Below are 21,385 nucleotides of genomic sequence, written 5' to 3'. Positions count from 1 at the left end.
ACACTTTGAACTTTGACACTCATCGCCCTGCAACTGCGGAACTGGAAGTCGGATCCGGATGAAATTTCACAGTAGGTTTAAAGACAGTATGAACTTTAATTCAAATCAAGATTTGTGAAGCATCGCAGAGAAATCGAAGTGAATTTAGTTTTAGGTTTTTTTTTCTTCTCCACTTTCGGTGCTTTCGGAACAGGAAAAGAGGAACCAGTAGTGCCGAAATAAGTTTTCATGCCCACAAACTAACAAGCTCTGCAAACTAGAAGAATTTATCAGGCAGTTTTATGGGATTTGTACCTGTTTTTAACCATCGTTCGTGGAAAAATACTAATAAAATTGATAATTTTCCACTTATCACGCTTTAGCTCCGGAACTGGAAGTCGGTTCTACAAATTTTTAGGATATTATAAGACCTTTCATTTGAATCTTAGTTTGCGAAAATCGGTTGAGTCGTTCCAGAGATAATTGAGTGTAAACTTTTTCTCAAATTTTCACATATTACCATATAACTCTGGAACCGGAAGTCACATTCAAATGAAATTCAATAGCAAGCTATGGGACCATAATACCTTTTATTTGAATCTTAGTTAGTGAAAATCGGTTCAGCCATTACTGAAAAAAGCGAATGCATTTTTTTTTTCATTTTTTGGTACATATCATCCTATATCTCCGGAACCGGAAGTCGGATCGGAATGAAATTCAATAGCAGGCTATGTGACTATGAGACCTTTTCATTTGAATCTCTGTTTGTGAAAATCGGTTTAGCCATCTCTGAGAAAAGTGAGTGCATATTTATGTTACATACTCACACATTACACACACGGACATTTGCTGAGTTCGTCGAGCTGAGTCGAATGGTATATGACATTCGGCCCTCCGGGCCTCGGTTAAAAAGTCGATTTTCACTGTGATTACATAGCGTTTCTATATGAGAAAGGCAAAAAGCCCCAGAGAGTCGACTTAACAAATAAAAGAATACCAGATCTCGACGTTTCGTATATACCTAAGACAAAACAAGAGAACCGCAACTTTTGAGATTCGAATGAGAAGAACGCATAACTTTAGAGATTCGCATAAAAGAGTTGCATTAAAACCGATAATAAATACTAAGTAAGTAAGACTAAGTTCCTCCAAACAATTCTCAAAATATCGAAAAAAATTCCCGTAAATTGCTAGAAAATACTCTTAGAAATGATATAGAATTAGTCCCGAGGGTACACGCGACCAAGAAGTTGGTAGAAAAAACCGGGGACGATGCGCACCCAGTTACGATTAGTTGCGAATAAATACTTCTTTTCTGGTGTCTTTTTGGAAACACTCTTTTTGACAGATCGCCCGTAAATCCTGTCTTGTGGCATCATCAAATTTGTTCAGTTTGCTCTATAATTTAAACATGAATCGACTTACGAACGAACAATGCTTGCAAATGGACACTGCAAAGCTGGACGAAGATCTACTTTGTTATCGACGAAGCAGGAATGGATACGCCAACAAGCAAAATTTACGCATCTGGAGTGAGGACCAGCCAGAAGCATTGCAAGAGCTACCAATGCATCCCAAAAAAATCACGATTTAGTGTGGATTATGGCACTACCGCGTGATGATTGAACATGCTTGATATGTGGGTTCAACAAGACGGTGCCACATCCCACACGGCACGAGAAACGGTTCGGTGAACAGTTTGAACCAACATCGATTGACGCACTGGAAGCTAATATTGAAGGATTTATTCGTAAAATATCAGCCGATATGTTGGAGAGAGCGTACCAAAACTGGACCTTACGCTTGGGTCATCTAAAGCGGAGCCGCGGTCAACAATTGCGTGAAATCATCTTCAAACATTAAATTATATTGATCATTCTATCGATTCCAATGAAGATTTCATAAATTTTCTCAAATGATGTGTGTTATGCCTTTCTCATATAAGGAGTGTATCGATAAGTAGTTAGCGACATTTAAACAGTTATTACTCTGAAATGGCTTAATTTTTTGCAGTGTGTTTTACGGTGACATGTGTGTTTACATGTCAATAACCGCTGCGCAATCGATTGGTTTCGGTACGGTTTATCGTTTCAATGATGAGTCGAATTGATTCGGAAACGCGAAAGAAAATTCTGCACACTTGGTGCTCAGAAAGTGGTGTCACGTACAACGAAATTGCAAAACGGGTGAAAGTGCACCACACCAGTGTCAAAAATATTATCGAGAAGTTCGGTAAGACCCTTTCCATGAAGGATTTGCCCCGATCCGGTAGGAAAACGGGTCCCAACCAGCCCGGCCGGGACTTAAAAGTGGTTGAGTACATCAGGAAAAACCCATCGGTGTCGACGCGGGATTTGGCCAAGCAGTTCAACACCAGCATCGAGATGATTCAACAGATCAAAGTTCGGAACTTCCTGAAAACGTACAATCGACGACGAAACCTACGCCAAGGAAGACTCTCGAGCGCTGCCCGGACCGCAATATTATACGAAATCGGTGTACCAGGACCTGGGCGACGCTGACATCACGGTGGCGATGGAAAAGTTTGGGCAGAAGGTGTTGGTCTGGCAAGCAATTTGTACCTGTGGTTTGCGGTCGTCGATTTTCTTCACGAAGGGCACTATTAACGTCAAGATGTGTGTGTGTGTGTGTGTGTGCGTGCGTGCGTGTGTCAAATAATGTCACTCGATTTTCTCAGAGATGGCTGAACAGATTTTCACAAACTCAGATTCAAATGAGTGGTCTTACGGTCCCATAGATCGCTATTGAATTTCAAAATTATTCAAAAAGTCCCTGAAAAGTGGATCCAGATCCGACTTCCGGTCTCGGTATTACAGTGCGATTAGTGAAAATTTTCAATTTCATGAGCATTTTTTCACAAGCGTTGGGAAACGATTTGCCCATTTTTTATCAAACTTACTGCTAAATTCATCTATTTGGCAGATCTTGTTAGTTAGTGAGTATATAAAACTACTTTGGGACTACTAGTAATAGTGAAGAAAATATTCAAAAACGGAACTCACTTCGATTTCGCAGCAACCGTTAAACCGATTTTCATAAATCATGAAGCAAATCAAAGCTCTCAGTGTCTTAAAAGATACTGTGCAATTTCACCCAGATCCGACTTCCGATTCCGAAATTATAGGACGATGAGTTTCAAAGCGTTCGAACCGTCATTTAAAATGACGATGCAAAACTGGTACGCGTCGATACGTGCAGCTTTGTTCCGTTCGCAACATGCTTTGTTAAATTTCATATAGCGTGCAGGGTTACCACATTTAAATCTATATTTTTCAGGTGAAAAATATGTAAATTTGAAAATCTTTTATTCAATATGTACCAACTCGTTAGTGTTATTACAACATCGTGATAACGATGCTTTCCTATAAAAGTACACTTATTGCCTTTCTCCTATAGAAAGTTTATACAAGCATTTGAAAAATTGACTAGTGAAAATTGACCCGAAGGGCTAAGTCTTCTATATCATTCGACACAGTTCATCAAGCTGAGCAATGTCTGTGTGTGTAAGTGTGTGTGTATGTGTCAAATAATGTCAATCATAAAATAAAAAATCTAATAGTCCAATAGATTACTATTGAATTTCATTATGTTTTCATAGGGTAAAGAGTGTTTAAAATTGCACACCGTCATTTATAGCGACGATGCAAATAAGGATGGAATTCTCTTAAATTTGGCTCAAAACTGATTTAGGCTATTATTATATTAGTTACTTACTAAACGAACCGACTTCGGCTATACTGGTTCCATGTTCCCGGTTCCAGAAGTACCGGAAATAGTGGTCGAAAAACTCTGAAACGAGACTCACTCAATTTTCTCAGAGATGATTTGATCGATTTCCAAAAACTTAGGCTCAAATAAAAGTTCCTACATTCTCATATGTTAGGTTGCCGTTTCATGTGTGTTGAATAATTTAGTGCGATGATGCAAAATAGAGAAAAATTATTATCAACTTGACATAACTGTTTACAAATTGAAAAGGTTATGTTAATTCATACCCAAAGAAAGTTTCTTATTTTATTCAAGATTGAAAAAAAAATCTCGAGAGAATCTTTATATAATATTTTTGGAAATATAACTTAGTAGAGAAAGGCATCATTTCACCACTAGGTGGATTAGAAAAGGTTTTTTTTCTTGAAACTCAAATCCTATACCTCTTAAGAAATCACCCTTTTCTTCAAAAATATTAATTGTTATTTATAAATGTTATTAACAATTAAAAGTACATAAAAAGGCGGGTGGGTAATGTCAAAGACATAACTGGATGTCGTGAATACGAAAACCAACTGGCATGTTACTTAACACTTCCGAATATCAATTAAGGAATGTATCGAAAATAAGCTATCCCCAAATTTTTCTTTCAAATTATGATAAAAAACGATATTCTATTCAAACTAAAAATTGATCCGTTATTGTACGAGGTTAAACTTGAGCATAAAGAAAACCGGATGAAATTTAATTTATTCCTTCGCGAGTTTTCGAGCTTTTGATCGAACGTTCTTCATCAAGTTCCGGACAAGTGTTGCATCGCATTTTTTGAACGCTTGAGCCCAAATTTGTTTGAACTCCTGCATGTTCCCAGCTGCCTAACCAGTCTTCTTGAGGACCCTCTTCACGATTGACCAGTAACGTTCGATTGGTCGAAGCTGAGGCCAATTCGGTGGATTGATATTTTTCTCAACAAAATGTATACCTTTTTCCGCAAGCCAATTGAGAGTGGTTTTGGCATAGTGAGCCGACGCAAAATCCAGCCAAAACAGTGGAGGTGTACTATGCTTCTTATATAAAGGCAGCAATCTCTTCTGGAAACACTCAGATCGATAGATTTCTGCATTTATAGTTCCGGTAGTGTAAAAAATGGTTGACTTCAAACCACAGGAACATATTGCTTGCCATACCAGTACCTTTCGACCGAGTTTCTCCACTTGAATCGACCTGTCCGCATCGCACACATCCTCCCCAACGACGACAGTAAAGTATTGTGGACCTGGAAGGGTTTTTGAGTCCTCTTTTACATAAGTCTCATCGTCCATCAAAGCGTGTAGGTATTCAGGTGATTTCGTCTCTTGATACGTTGGATCATTCCGACACTCGTTCCTGCTTTTTTGGAAAAAACACGTATTGACATTGATTTGTTCTTCATGAGTAGAGATACAACTTTCTGGTCCAGTTTCGGGTTGAAAGAACCGGGTTTTCTGCCTCTTCCTGGTAGCTCATCCTAAGAATAATGTTCCCCAAACTTATTAATTATGTTTTTAACACTGGCATGTTGAATTCCAAACCGCTTCGCCAATTTTCGCATAGTAATACCCTTCTTATTTAGCCATGTGTCCAGAACTTTAATTTCCATTTCCTTTTCAATACGCGACATTTTGAAAACGCAGAATTTCAACCGCACAAACAAGTAAAGAATCGAAAGCTGACAGCCAAACGCACAGCATGCTGTAATCTGAGCATAAAAAACCATCACAAATACATGCGTACAACACAAATGTATGTGGATAGCTTATTTTCGATACACTCCTTAGTGGATCAATTGTATGAATTATGCAAGCATTCCTCTTTTTCACTACTAGAATTTGAAACGATGCTATTAAATAAATTTCAGGTTAGTTACATTAAACATTCTGAAACACAATTAAATATGACGAACTAATAAGTATAGTTTTTATAATAAAAATAGAGATTAATCTGTTTACGAGGCAACCCTGTTTCGCACGGCATATTTCCAAACGACACCCATACTAATATAAATATATGTTCTACATCAATACTTTCATTTTCGCACTGCGTGAGTCGTAATTGAATGGGTTAGTGACGGTGCAAATTTTGTCTACTTCCATTTTGATGAATCTGATGCTTTTGGTGCAAAATAGAGATAATTCAATTAATTCCTAAAAATATGCTGTAGCACTGAAAAGTGCTTTGAATTGTCACGACCAACAGGATATGCATTTAGATCCGAGATGGTTCTTGGCGGGTACTCGGATGACTTCAGCTGGTAGGCTTCTGTGAAGTCTTCGATGTTGCCCCACAACCTAGCTGAGCATCGCTCCCATGACGACTGATGACTTTAGCTAGCAAACTTCTGGTGTAGTAACGCTGTGTGCTCGGCCCGATGTTACTCTCGTGTGTGTGTGTGTCTTGCTTCTATACCCGTTGATCACAAAATGATAGAAAAAGTGAAATATTCAGCTTTTATATCGCTGGAACAGCACATATTTTGTTCTCTTCCGCAGAACGCGTGCTGAAATGGGTCAAATCAGACAGGTTTGACTATTAAAAAACTTCAATGTCGTACTATTGAAAATATTCAATGTTGTACACACGTTCAAATTGAAACATTTCGATTCTATTGATAGTTAGATTATACAAATCTTTCCACAGATCACTGAGCTATAAACTCATGAGTTTCTTCTTTGATACTCGTTGATATCAAACCTTTCAGAAAAGTTCAATTCTTAAGGTTCCTTCTTAGACTCCGTAAACTGATCAGAGTTGCCATCACACACTCGGCAACGAGTTTGGCCTGCTCTGATCAACGTTAAATTTATTTATTTTTTTTTTCAATCGATGTTCCTCCGCCATGTGCAATATGCTGCTGCTCCTCGGTTGCCTGACTGTGCAACAAACGGCACAAACCAGGATAGGCCTCCGGGGTCTAATGAAAAATGATGAGTAGGTACCGCAGCCCTACCGGCATCGACTTCGGAAAGTTGGCGCGCACTGTGACCAGCAAAATAAAATTTAAAAAAAAAAAAAACAACACCACCGGGTACAGTACAGTACGGAAAGTACAGCAAAGGAAATGGAACGGGTGTGCGAAAGCGGCCGCGTGAATACAGGCGTCTGGCATCGTGATAAGTTAGATTTTTATTATTATTTTCCTCATTTCTATTTATTTGTTTACATCATGCAGAGCGAGTTGTAATGGCATTGTTGAGTGCAAGACACCAGCGCTTCGGATCGCTTAGCAGTCCCAGAGTTGTGGAGTGCTGCTTCTGCAAAAGGGGAACCACGGGTAGGACAATGAGGCAAACCGTCATCAAAGACTCGGATGAGGCAAAAACGAAGTGGACGGACGGAGGAGATAAAATAAATATTCAAAGTGCTCTACGACCATGATGGCTGGAAGAGATCTGCTTTTGCTTCCGAGTTTATGGATCGGCACCGTTTGACCATCGCAGGAGGCTAGGACTAGGCAAGGTATTCTTCGACTTCTTGCTGAGAGCAACCAAAAACGGCTGACGGCGGCTTGTTTTTTACGTAGGAGGCGGTGTGCATCCGTAATTTTGGACCGTTTAAACTCAGGGTTTTCCTTTATTTCTCATCTCTTTATTTCAAGCAGCTCCACTTATAACTATATTTTATCGTGACCACATACCTCAGCGCCCAACGAACGACGAGGACCATTCGTAACGAAGAACACGGCACAAAATACAACATGGAAAGCCGTCGAAAAAACATGACTCAAAATTAGGTGGATGGTGTGAAAAGAAACCGGAAAGATGATGTGCCGTACTATTATTAGTGGTTGGGTGCTTGTTGGACAGTCAGGCTTTCGGGGGCACTGTCCCTACTAATAGAGAGTTGACCACCGCGTGATCACGCTTTGGTGGTTAAATAAGTGAAATCTGCAGCGGGACCTAGGATCCACAGGGACCATTCGAGTTCGTCTGTGTTTGGGTAACGTTTGCTGGTTGCGCTTTTGTTTACTTCCCCGGATGGCCGCGGGAGCAAATCTAACGAACCAATAATTTTATGGCCATGCTAGCAGATTTCGGATTCGCCTTCAATGGGCGATGAAAGTAGGACCCTTAGTGAAGAAAATGAAAAAAAAAACCGGGGGCTGTCGGCAGGAATTACGTGCTTCCCCGATGGCATTGGCGCAAGAACGTGAAAGTTTGTTTCACTAGTTTGCCACTTTTCGCGACTAGAAGCTATGTTCGTGCCGGTGGAAAGTGGCCGGGGTTTACGGAATGCAGTCGGATTTTGATGGGTGCAGCTGACTTGATTTATTGAATTTTGAAATAGTGCAATTGATTCGATTACTTGAACAGAACACATTTTCTTAAAAGTAAATCATGGATGAGGTAAGCGAAAACTTGAATATACATGAAATTAAAATTGGTACATGATTCTGAATATTCATTCATAGATGTAACTTGAACTGCTTTATAATTTGTTGCTGGCAGCTGAATGTCGAAGCTTAGGAAAAAGGAAATCATTAGTGCTGAAGTAGTTCAGTAAAATTCATGATAAAGGGCTAACTGGAATCAAAATAAATTGGTTCAAGTGACACGCTTCAGTAGGTCATATTCAGGGATTGGTATTATGTCGTGTCGTCTAATTATTTTCATGATGAAAAGAAACTAGCACCAAACAGATAGAAACAAATATTTCAGCTCGACTAAAGGAACAATCATTTCATCTTAAATATAGGAGTCCAAATTAGGCACACGCAACCATCGAGAGATTACCATCATTTCGCGAATCCTATAAGGTAAAATTTAAAAATAATTCAACAAGAAAAAATGTATTTTCTTACTGTAAAATATTTAAAGAATGTTTTGTCAAGTTCTCAACCATAAAGACTGTCCCAGAAAGTGTGGGCGCAACTAAAAACCGCTTCCATTCCGCAATGGTTCAGAATCTGTCAATTTTTATGGTTACGTCCTGTTGTTTACATTCTTCTCTAACCACTTTTGCAGTTGCTTATTCGTTTTCATTAGTTTGTTTCGGAGTGCGTGAACTTTCAGCAGAACAACGTCGAAAAAGTTTGCTATGGTTTGGCAAGCAATTTGTGGCTGCGGTAAGATTTCGAAACCCTTTATCACCACTGCTTCAATGAACAGCGAAATATACATCAAGTAATGTTTACAAAAACGATTTCTACCCATGATTCGAAGCCACAAGGATCCTGTTGTCATCTGGCCAGATCTTGCTTCTTGCCACTACTCGAAATCAACGGTAGAATGTTATACTACCAAAAATGTCACTTTCGTCCCAAAAGACATGAATCCATCAAACTACCCACAACTTCGACCAATTGAGGAATTTTGGGCATTAACGAAGGCACATCTTAGGAAACATGTCTCGGTAGCCGAAACCATTCAACAGTTCGAAAAAGATTGGAAAAAATGTCAAAACTTGTCGCCAAGAAGTCTGTACGGAATTTAATGAGGAACGTTCGCAAAAAGGTGCACCAGCTAGTCTACAATGGCTAAGTAGCAAATGTTGAGAAAAATATTCTGTTGTTGTAGTCTAATAGTATCAGTATATCGAATAAAATTTGAATATGTAACACTTGTGAATTATTTACAGCGAAATCAAAGTGCGTCCATACTTTCTGGGACAGTCTTTATCGGAACAAAACTCTGGAAGTTATGGGAATTTTATCTTTTCTTGTCTCGTACTGCGAAGAGGCAAGAACTCGGCGCATGCGCCCATGAATTCTGCTTCGATTACTTGAAAATTTGACAAAACATCCTTGAAATATTTTGATTATGATTTTTCAGTGTTAGACCCAACGGCGCCCCTTCGATTATATAGACAATAAACTTTAAACGCGTTTCTGTCAAAAAACACGTTTTAAAAGTCCTTGTCCATCGTCATTAGAAAACTTTTTAATCAATTATTCGGAAATTTTCACGCACTTTCTGTACATAAAATACCCAACTCAAACATTTTATTTTTCAATTTTTATTGTAAACTGTAAACAAAGCAAAGTCTTGGCATTACATTCCTTTGTGTGGAATTTGATCTTTCGGTTTCAACAGACTTCGCAGCCGATGCATAGCGTGCAGATTCATTGCCTGGCTATTACTACGATCCTACTGATACTAAGAATCCTTCCGGGTTACTGTTACTGTGAGATGGTTTTACAGCTACCGCATGAATCATGAAAAATCGCAGTTTCAACTTCAAACAGCCACCAAAAATTAAAAATAAATTTAAAAAAACCTTCGAATCGCTATATAATTGTTTTCGACACGGGTTCAACAAGTCACTAAAAATAATATCATATTATTTCTTAAACTTAATTTAGAATTATTAGATGGCTCCAAACGAATTGTTGCGGATTTTTCCAATTTTGAAATCTACTCTGTATTTTTGCTGATACCGAAAATATAACAGTATAAGTGACGTAACCGACAAAACGTACATTTTTTCTCCACTACATTTTCTCAGACTAAACGGATTTCTAGTAGCTTGAACTCGTGTGAAAGCTACTCTTGGAACATTGATCATTGTATGGCTAGTACTACGGTCGTACTGACTTCCAGGTCAGGGTTCGAGCATACAACAACTGGCTTGTAATTCCCTTTGCGCATCGTATTTCTCTTGTACTCTCTCGTATATGAGCAAACTATACCGGGTTTCCAGCATACATTTTAATGTTTTATCACAATAATCTATCGTGTGGGTTGGACATTACATGATTCCAATGAACAATGAAAAAATATTCAACTTTCACAAAGATTGAATGTCTGTGTGTTTGGCAGCCTTGTCGACCCAATTTTATTTCTCTCTGCTTTTTCAAAATGCTATCAGGAAACTAAAGCGAAAAAAAATGGTGGATGCATTGAAACTGACTTTGTTTCACAGAAAAATACAAGACTTTATTTTTATCGCGATAACATATATGTTTTTATGTACTAATGTGATGTGAAGTGTGATGTGAAGTGAAGCCACCATCAGTTCAAGGACTTGCCAGTGGAAGCGGGTAGACTTACAGTAGCCCCGATATGACTCATCCATTCACCTTCTTGCTATAGCTGTTACCGAAAAGCGAACAAAAAGGGTTGGGCGGATATGTAAGTAGAGTCACTTACTCGTATTCCGTGGGAATAAAAGATGCTCTTTCAACCATAATATCCAGTGCATGGATGAAGCATATCGCTATACATGCTTGAACCCGCCTGATGGTTTGTTTGAGAAGGGCGCGTCAGACTCATTTCAAACCTTCAGAAGGAGTTTCCTTCAAGTGACTTGGGCTGGCTATCCACAATCCCTCGTCCAGTCATCAATTCGTCCGATGCCCTGATGCTCCCTCCCCTTTACGTCCCCGTGATAAATGTTTTATATTGATAAATACCATGAAACATAGTGTAATGAATTTAATATAACATAATATAATATAATATAATTTAATTTAATTTAATATAATACAATGTCATACAATATAATATAATATATAATAAAACAATATATAAAATAACAGTTAATGTAGAGTGTCAGTTATGCTCTTCTATCTTCGCAATACTGCAGGAAGCAGAATATTTCTCTTCTAATAACAATAATAATATCCACATCTATAAAAATAATATGTGTTATTTTTTTTATATCGTTTATTTATACCCGGCTTTAACCAATATATGTGTTATTATTATTGATAACAAATTAATAATAATAACAATAAATATAACAATGAAAGTAATAATAAAAACCTGTTTTAATCCACCTAGTGGTGTAATGATGCCTTTCTCATGTACATATAATATTGTGGTATTCTATTCAAAAATTTTCTCTTCGATTTTTGAAAGAAACCAAGTGATTGTTTATGCATAACATACAGAATAAAATAGTGCTTTGATTGCGTAAGCCATCCTTAAGAGAACGAAATGGGTTCACTATTGTATGCACTTCCGGCACCGGAACCCGAGAACCGGTATAATCGAAGTCGGTTCATACGGCCACCAACTAACATGACATACAAACTCTACTAATACGCACCCTATAACTCCGGATTCGGAAGTCGGATCCGGATGAAATTCAGGAATTTCGTATTTGACCGGGAGACCTTTTATTTGAATCTAAGTTTGTGGAAATCGGTCAAACCTACGCTGAGAAAAGTGAGTGAGATCCATTTTGGTACATATGACCACTATTTCTGGTACTTTCGGAACCGGATACCGGGAACCAGGATAGCCGGAATCGGTTTGTTTAGTTGCCTACTGATAATGACCATCGATTTGTGTAGTTTTGAGACCAGTTTAGAAAAATTTTCACGTTTTTTGCTTCGCCGGTTTAAGTGACGGTGTACAATATTGAACACACTTTACCCTATAATTCCGGAACCATAAGTCGGATCTGGATGAAATTCAGGAATTCCGTATGGGACCACGAGACCTTTCATTTGAATCCTAGTTTGTCCAAATCGGTTTAGTCATCTCCGAGAAAACCTAGTGAGATTATTTGACACATACACACACACACATACATACACACACACACACACACACACACACACACACACACACACACACACACACACACACACACACACACAGACATTGCTCAGCTCGATGAACTGAGTCGAATGGTATATGACACTTGACCCTCCGGGCCAATTTTCACTAGTCGGTTTTTCAAGTGATTGCATAACCTTTCTATATGAGAAAGGCAAAAACATGTAAGACGATAATATATGAAATAATATGCTATGATACAATATAACAGTTAATGTGGCAGTGTAAGTTACGCTAATAATAATAATAATTATAATAATAATAAAAATAAAAATAATACATGATGTAATAAACAACGGAATTATATGTTGTAATATACTATTAAACATTGCATTTTAGGATGGGCTTTAACTTATGAGTCAATTCGCACCCTCTCATTCAGCTACTAACGCAGAAGGCGATAGCACCCAGTTGACGCCGTTCTATTGACCAAATGTCATCATGGACACACGGGGAGGCATGAGATAGGAACTTGTGAGGACTTAGTTATATCACCATTTGACGACCATATGTTTTTATGTACCAATCGCATTCAAACTAAATTTTCTAGACTTTGTCACGGTAGATTTATGATACAAGCCTTCAAAGCCGAGATATTTGTTGAACAAGTAGAGGTATGCATTTCCGAGCGTTTCAATTTTCAGCAGGTCTTCAGTCAGAAAAAAATACAACACGACCGCTAACTCAATGAATCATTCTGAAAATTTCTCAGAATATTCTCAACTAAATTTCAAAGACATTGTCAGGTGGGTTTTTCTATATTCTGCACCGTTTCCAAGAAAATTTAATTTGAAACGGGAAAATAGCAAAAAACCTACCACTTTACGATACTGTCCTCAGCCCTTCAGTATTTCAATTGCATACCATTGAAAAATTGGATTGAGTTGACCTATGTTTTCACGAGCCAATGACAGTCTCAGTGAATGATTTCTGCTTTAGTTAACCCATGGCTTCTCTTGATTCTCCGGTAACTAGCAGGCCAACTTAGAATTATCGGCGATAGATTTTTCGAACCTTATTTGAAGCGCTTGTATCTGTGTGATTTATTGATAAATTTTTCTCATTTAACTTGATTCTAAACAGTTCCAAAATGTTTTGGGTAGTGCGCATACTGAAATCTCCATTTACATACGAACAACACGGTGGCGCGCAAATAAATTCAGTATAAAATTGTGTTATGATGATAATCATAGATAATTCTGTTTCATTAAATGTGGCTAAATACGAAGAACTATCTCTCAGCATAATCCCTCAGACCTTATTTTTAAACCAAACAATAATCGTGTAACCTAATTGAAGTATTAAGCATAATATTTTGGTCTAATCTTGATTCCAAGAATCTTATAGTAGGGATCCAGACTAAGTGTAGCAAAAATAATGCAATACAAATCGTTATGCAGTATCGATTTGAACAAGCATTCCCACCAGGAATGAAACGCTTCAAATGATTCGGAACTTAGTACAAATAAATTGAACAGACTTACATATATAGAATTATCAGATGCAATAAAATACAGTATTAGAGATAATCATTTTAATCCTTACTAAACTCGGGTTACCGCCAGTTTCAGTTAAATTATCATTTACATCAAAACAACAAGTGTCCTATCACTACATGCGTTGTAACAATGATAATGTTCGTTCATGTATTGATTGGTTGGGAATTTGATTACGTATGCATTGGTTCCTTAACATGCAAAAGTGAAAATAAATTAAAGTAACAAAATATGTTCTGCGGACTGTGCCACATATTTTCTTCCTTGTATTGCTGCCATTCTATTTTCAACGAAGGATCATTAAAATTACACTATTACTGAGTTTATTGGTTGACGGTTATTCAAATTTTTCACATTCACATTTTTTGATCAAAATATTTAATATTATCTCTAATCGCTGTTTATAAAATAATTAAGTTTATACGTTCTCTGTCTTGAAACTTATTATGATATAAATTAGTTTCATTTGTCCAGATTTATATGTTGAGGTTGTTCGTATCCAAAATTGATCTTTTAAGTATCAGGAATCAGAACAAATTGGCTCAAATGGCACGTTCCCCTTGATATTTGGAGATTTGTGCCTTGCCATCAATTTGTTTTTAGCATCATTTTCCCGATATATAAGAGGGAAGGATTGAAAGGAAATGGTAAGGGTTGGACTAGGAGGATGGGAAAAATTGACGACACAAAAACACATAAAAGCAGAAGTAAATTCTGCACCCCTAAGGGATGCTGAACAATCTGCTGAGGATCACATTTAGTGGAAGCAGAAGGAAATTCTGAACCTCTACGAGGTCCCGAACAGTCTGCTGTTAATAAAACCTCCAACCCCCGAGAGGATTTAGAGATCTTACAAAAGCGACACCATTCTGCACTCTCGGAAGAATGCAGAACGACTCGCAGTATGTACGAGCAGAAGTAAATTCGGTACCCCCTAAAGGATGCCAAACAATCTGCTAAACCCTATTTAAGGTGAATACAGAAAGGATTCATTCACTCCAGGAAGAACGATGAACTCTTCTGAATATAGCTTCTTACCACATTGGGTGAGAAACGAGAGAATATCCTTAAATTGTAGCTCCGCATACACAGACTCACCCATGTATGGAGAACCAAAAACCCGGATGCGTAGTTGCGTCAATGCGGGATGATATGAAGTACCATAATCGCATTCACACAAATCATACGAATAATACTCAGCACGTTGAATAGTAGCCATGCGATAATTGAGTTTGCAATGTCCAGTCAGAGCCCTGACCAGAATACTTCAATGATACTTGGAGAAATGCAGTAGACACTTTGACATTTTCAGATTTAAATCTGGTAGAAATGCTTTTGTCTGAGCGCAAGTTTGCAAGCTGCGCCAGTTGCTGGCGTGTTTGGATGCAGCCCAAGAACGAATCTTGTGCTTCATCCAACTAGTTGAAAGTGGTAAAGCTGGTTCAGGACCAACGAAATCATTCGTTGCACCAGCTCTAGCCAACTCATCAGCCCATTCATTTCCAGTAATACCAGAATGGCCGGGTACCCATAAGAAGTAAACAGCATTTGAAATGCTGAGGTCTTCAATTTGAGTTCGACATGCGATCACTAGATTCGACCGTGAGTCATTCGAACTGAGTGCTTTTAAGGCTGCCTGACTGTCGGAACAAAAATAAATACGTTTACCACAGATCCTCTGCTGAAGTGCCGATTGTACTCCACACAGAATTGCGTAGATTTCTGCTTGGAACACAGTACAGTATCTACCAAGTGAATGACACTGCTCCAGCCTCATTTCACGACAGTAGACACCAGCACCAGCACGACCATTTAACAGAGAACCGTCCGTAAAACAAACTATGTGTTCATCAAGTTGTCGTTCCAGACAACCAGACAACCATTCCTAACGAAGAGGATAGCTCACATTGAATGTTTTAAAAGGAAAACTGCATGTGAGAGTTAGGTCACTAGGAGCGAGTAAAAACTCATCCCACGTAACCATTTGAGACCACAAGCGAGTGTGGCTGGTAGCATAATCTAATGGGTTACTGTTCCAAAGCCCTGTAACCCTAAGACGGTATGCACAAGATAATGCTTCTTGTTTTAGGAACACATGTAGTGGTTTAATACACAGTAGCGCCCCTAGAGCAGCATTAGGAGTTGTCGTGAATGCTCCTGTCATCGCCATTAGGACCATCCTTTGGAGATGATTTAGCTTTGACTGAACTGTCGCGACTTCTCCTTTCTGCCACCATACAAGACATCCATATGCTAAAATTGGTCTAACAATAGTTGTGTAGATCCAATGAATATATCTGGGTTTGAGTCCCCATGATTTTCCAAAAGCTCGTCTGCATTGGCCGAAAGCCATGCAAGCTCTTTTAATTCTGAAGTCAATGTGAGCAGACCAATTCAGTTTTGAGTCAAGAATAACCCCGACGTATTTAACTTCATCGACCACAGTGACCTCTGAACCAAAGAACTGCAACGGACGAGCTCCTGTAATTATCCTACGATGAGTGAAAAGCACCATTGATGTTTTGCCCGGATTTACAGATAACCTGACAACACCATTGTTCCAACCTGACAACACCATTGTTCAACAGATCGCAGGGCTTGCTGGATTAAATCAAAGAGAGTGTTAATGCTTATACCGGTCATCAATATATGATAATCGTCGGCAAAACCATAAGTCGGAAATCCAAGGTTATTAAGTTTCCTTAACAAACCATCAGCGACTAGGTTCCATAAAAGTGGGGATAGTACACCACCTTGAGGAAAAACCCAAGATATTCCGTTCACGACTGCAATGTTTAACCTACTGCAGCCATTCAGCCATCGGCACGGAAATACACCTTGACTTAGGAGTTCCTATTTTTGTGGCCTTTTACGACATGGAACAGGAAACCAGTGGATCAATTCTTGGTAAAAATAATTCCGTCGGATATCACACGGCTTACCTGTTTGGTGGACTTATACCACCGGTACAGGTGGACCGTAGCGTTATTCTTAGCCAGTTGGGAAACCGCTACCGACACTACACGGTTATCTAGGCTGCTCAGAGAGGGAAGTTAACATTGATGGTCAACTTCCATGGATGGCCGAGCAGCCGGTGCCACATATTTTCTTCCTTGTATTGCTGCCATTCTATTTTCAACGAAGGATCATTAAAATTACACTATTACTGAGTTTATTGGTTGACGGTTATTCAAATTTTTCACATTCACATTTTTTGATCAAAATATTTAATATTATCTCTAATCGCTGTTTATAAAATAATTAAGTTTATACGTTCTCTGTCTTGAAACTTATTATGATATAAATTAGTTTCATTTGTCCAGATTTATATGTTGAGGTTGTTCGTATCCAAAATTGATCTTTTAAGTAACTTTGAAATCATCATAATTGACTTTCATTTAAAGGATAGAATCCAAAAATTTTCAAATGTAACAATTTGTTGAAAGCATCAAAATAGAGTAGCATCAATTATTCTGAAAGAATCTTATTGTCATTTTTATCATTCGCCAAAAATGTAAACACTAAAAGTAAAGCAAGTTTGTATTTTGTGACTTTTAGTGCATCCACCATCATCTTTATTTTTGTATTTATTATGGGTACCTAAGAATTATTTTATCTTAATGTAATCGTGATCGGTCGTGTCTTGCATACAACCCTCCAATTTTTGAATAAATCTAAGAACTTCACAAAATTCGAGGATGACAAATTTAGTTAGCTCGAAGTTACCGTTCCAACGTTTTTAGGCTTGGTATTTGGAATGTTAGACTACAAAGTAAATTAAAACGGATATTTTTTACCGAAATTTAGACTAACTCATAAAAGCCCACATTATTTGTGATATCATTTACAGTTATTCTAACTTGCTTCTGAGCTGTTCATTTTGATGAAAATATTACAAAAGCTCCAAAAGATATCACAAGTCGTATATTATGCAGAACTCAATATTCAAGTTGCTCTCAAACTGTTAGGTTGCAGCTAGTAAAGCATATGGTTTGTATGTTATTGAAGTTTCAAACAAGTTCCCGAAAAAATACAATATCGATACTTAAATAGAGGTAATTCTGGCAGCAAATCCATTTTTTCCCGTCGACGAATTCGCTCGAAATCGAATAACTAAGCAAACCATTTGCAGCTGCGGATTTATAAACTAAAATATTTATCACATTTAAACCAGTTCAGTCGATCTCGTACGTACAAGAGCGCCAGAGGAAATGTAAACTGCTTTTCGTCAAGGCTGTTCCAAAGTTCAAAATAAAATAATATCAGACAGCTCGAAAGAAAACAGATTTGGATTCAAAATGCTATTATCCTTTAATACCTTCATTAAAAGTTTTTCTGTTCGATTCCTACTATTGCTCACCGGTTCCCGTAGCTTAGAAGGCCAGCCACGTAAAGAACACAAACACACACACACTCATCCACATTGGAACCCGTATCCATCAATAAAATGTCCATAAATCATATGGGGTTGAAGGTTTCCCTCGGCCATACGTCATTCTCCCACAGAAAACTATTCGTCTTCCGTACTTCGTGCTCGTGTTTTCCTCCTCTGGCTGCGACCTGGGACATTGAGCAGACCAGTATGGGATTCTGCTGACTCAGAGCTCTGCAAAATCCGATTCTGTAGTTCGTCTATTGCGAAATTGCTTGCGTCAATGAGTGACACTAGCGAACGGAGGGGGGGTCGGTGCCAAGGGGGGGTTGGGTAGGTCAAGAACAGGCTCTTTCGTTCTCTCTTTCTGTCTTTCTCTCGTTCTCAGCTAAAGTACCTCCTCACGGGGGTGGGTGCACTGGTCAGCTCCAAGCATTTGTCGCATTCTTTCTTCCGATCCCAACGTCGAATCACGACAGAAAACATCAACTCAAGCCCCCACCCGGGCAGTGCACTGCTCCTCTCGGTATGGCAGCAAGTCGAGAGTTGGAAAAATTCATGCATTATTAATCCGATTATAATGATTCGGAAATCTCTCCGGTACTTTGCGCCACTCCACAGCCCTTTGAATAGTAAGTCTCCCGGAATGGCTCTCGCTCATGAATGGGACCACGTATGGGTGAAAGGTGCAGGTCTGGGGTCACGTGCTCAGCAGGTATTCAGCAGTCCCTCAAATCACCAGGAAGAAGATAATTGGCGGTGCTTCAACCGCCTCACCCCAAATCAATACAAATGCTTACCGGAAATAAAGTGTTTTGTTGTGAGATTTTATTCGGAGTGCTAACGGTATCTGGCATCAAACGGATGTCTGATTTAATTCTTTTTTTTTTGTTTTTGAAAATTTAATAACCGCTTCTGACGGAAGAACTCTGAGCACACGAAGAATGAACAGAATGACAGTTGGCCATGAATAAATGACACGAGTGTTGTCGTTATTTTTACTTTTCTTTGAAGTCTAGATTTACTGAGTACTCAGGAGCAGCTTTTTGTTCTGTTATGCAAGTTTATGACGTAAGATTGGCCACCATAGTAGGCTAGGCCTCTCAAAAGATTGATTGTAACTGTTTGTTTTCGGTGGTACGATATCAATCTCAGGGAACAAAACTGATTGATTTACCATTCTCCTACACAAGCCAGACCCGTTTTGTTGTCCTTTTATGATCGACATTCGACGGGTGACGAATTCGCAGCAATGGAACCGAGCAATGGAATGACATTTCTCGCCTGCAGTGACAAGCGGCTCGAATCAAATTATAGATCTTTAAATTTGGCGACTTGACCCAAAAAAAAACTCAAAGAAATCATTCCAAACATTAGCCGGGTTTGCGAATTTTCTCGTCGTCGTCGTCGTCGTTGGCGAATGCTTCAAAGTTGCTTGGTTGATTTAATTTTGGGATAACATTCCAAAGGTCTGTAGCATAAACGGCGTGCCACACCGTTCGGACCACTGGCGGCTGTGGTAGGCCATGGGATTCGCCATGGGAAACGGTGCGATGCGAGAGCAAAATCGAAACTTAATACCACCTGAATCTATCGCAGATTGGCACAGCCGGACCACGACACGGCAACCGAACCGTGTGAGCGTATTTTTCGCCTTATGATGATAAATTAACCTTCCGCCCGTCATCCGGCCAATCTATGCAAGCCAATTGTTTATCGGCACTGAAATTGATGGTGCTGTTGATGAGTGCCATAATAGCGGAATCAATACTCTGCTCTGGTTGGTGCCAGGCGAAGGCAGTACAGCGGGCGGTGAGGAACTGGTAATAGATTTCTTTAATAACGGGTTTATTTTTTGCGCCTAGGAAAGCATATGAAATCATTTTTTATATAATAACCATGAAGAAGAAAGGAATCTTTTGTACTAATTGACTGCAAAGGATTTTACAAAATGCAACTTAAATAATACAACTGGATTATAAATATTTATAAAAATTGGAACAAAATCAAATTCAAAATCTTTGAAGAGGGAGCCATCGAACTTTTATTCCATTCCTCAATGCGTCGAGTCTGATAAAAAAGTACGTTTTTTGAGATACTTGAGTTTGAGTCCATGAGGGTAAGGAGATAAACCAAAAGGCCAGAGTACGGAATGTTTGAATATTTTTCATAAACAGTTATAAAAAAATATCAAGTATAAAATGGACGAAGACGGCCGATTCTCTCCTATCCTAACTCTTGATTTTTGTGGTCTTATCAAGAGCTAGAACATGGATCCATAAGTCCCGGGACTAACCAAGAAAAACACAATACTTTGGCAAAACTCTACTTTATTCACCAACATAAGGAGTGTGTCGAAAATAAGCCATCCACAATTTTTTTTGAATTATGTTAAAAAAGGATATATTATTTAAACGAAAAATTGATACTTTATTGTACGAGGCTAAACTTGAGCATAATGAAAACCGGATGAAATTTAAGTTATTCTTTCACAAATTTTCGAACTTTTGATCGAACGCTCTTCATCAAGTTCTGGACAAGTGTTGCATCGCATTTTATTGACGCTTGAGCCCAAATTTTTATGAACTCCTGTATGTTCCCAGCTGCCTTATCAGTCTTCTTGAAGACCCTCTTCACGATTGCCCGGTTACGTTCGAAGGTGTACTATTCTTCGTATATAAAGGCAGCAATCTCTTCTGGAGACACTTAGATCGATAGATTTCTGCATTTTTAGTTCCGGTAGTGTAAAAAATGGTTGACTTCAAACCACAGGAACATATTGCTTGCCATACCACCTTTACATAAGCCTCATCGTCCATCAAAACGCATGAAGTCGGACACTGCAAAAGACGCGAATACAATTTCCGGGTGCTTGTTGCTGCTCGCTTCTTCTGTTCTACACTTTGTTTCGAGATTTTCTGCTTCTTGTAGGTCTTCAGGTGATTTCGCCTCTTGATACGCTCGATACGACACTCGTTCCTGCTTTTTTGACCAAATCACGTATTGGCATTGATTTGTTCTTCATGATTAGAGATACCACTTTCTGGTCCAGTTACGGGTTGAAAGAACCGGGTTTTCTGCCTCTTGCTGGTAGCTCATTCGAAGAATAGTGTTCCCCAAACTTATTATTGATGGTTTCAACACTGGCATAATGAATTCCAAACCGCTTCGCCAATTTTCGCATAGTAATACCCTTCTCACTTAGCCATGTGTCCAGAACCTTAATTTTCTCTTCCTTTTGAATACGCGACATTTTGAAAACGCAGAAT

This window comes from Malaya genurostris, chromosome 2 (assembly GCF_030247185.1).
Source record: "Malaya genurostris strain Urasoe2022 chromosome 2, Malgen_1.1, whole genome shotgun sequence".
Taxonomy (NCBI): Eukaryota; Metazoa; Arthropoda; class Insecta; order Diptera; family Culicidae; genus Malaya; species Malaya genurostris.
This window is presented reverse-complemented; position numbering follows the sequence as displayed.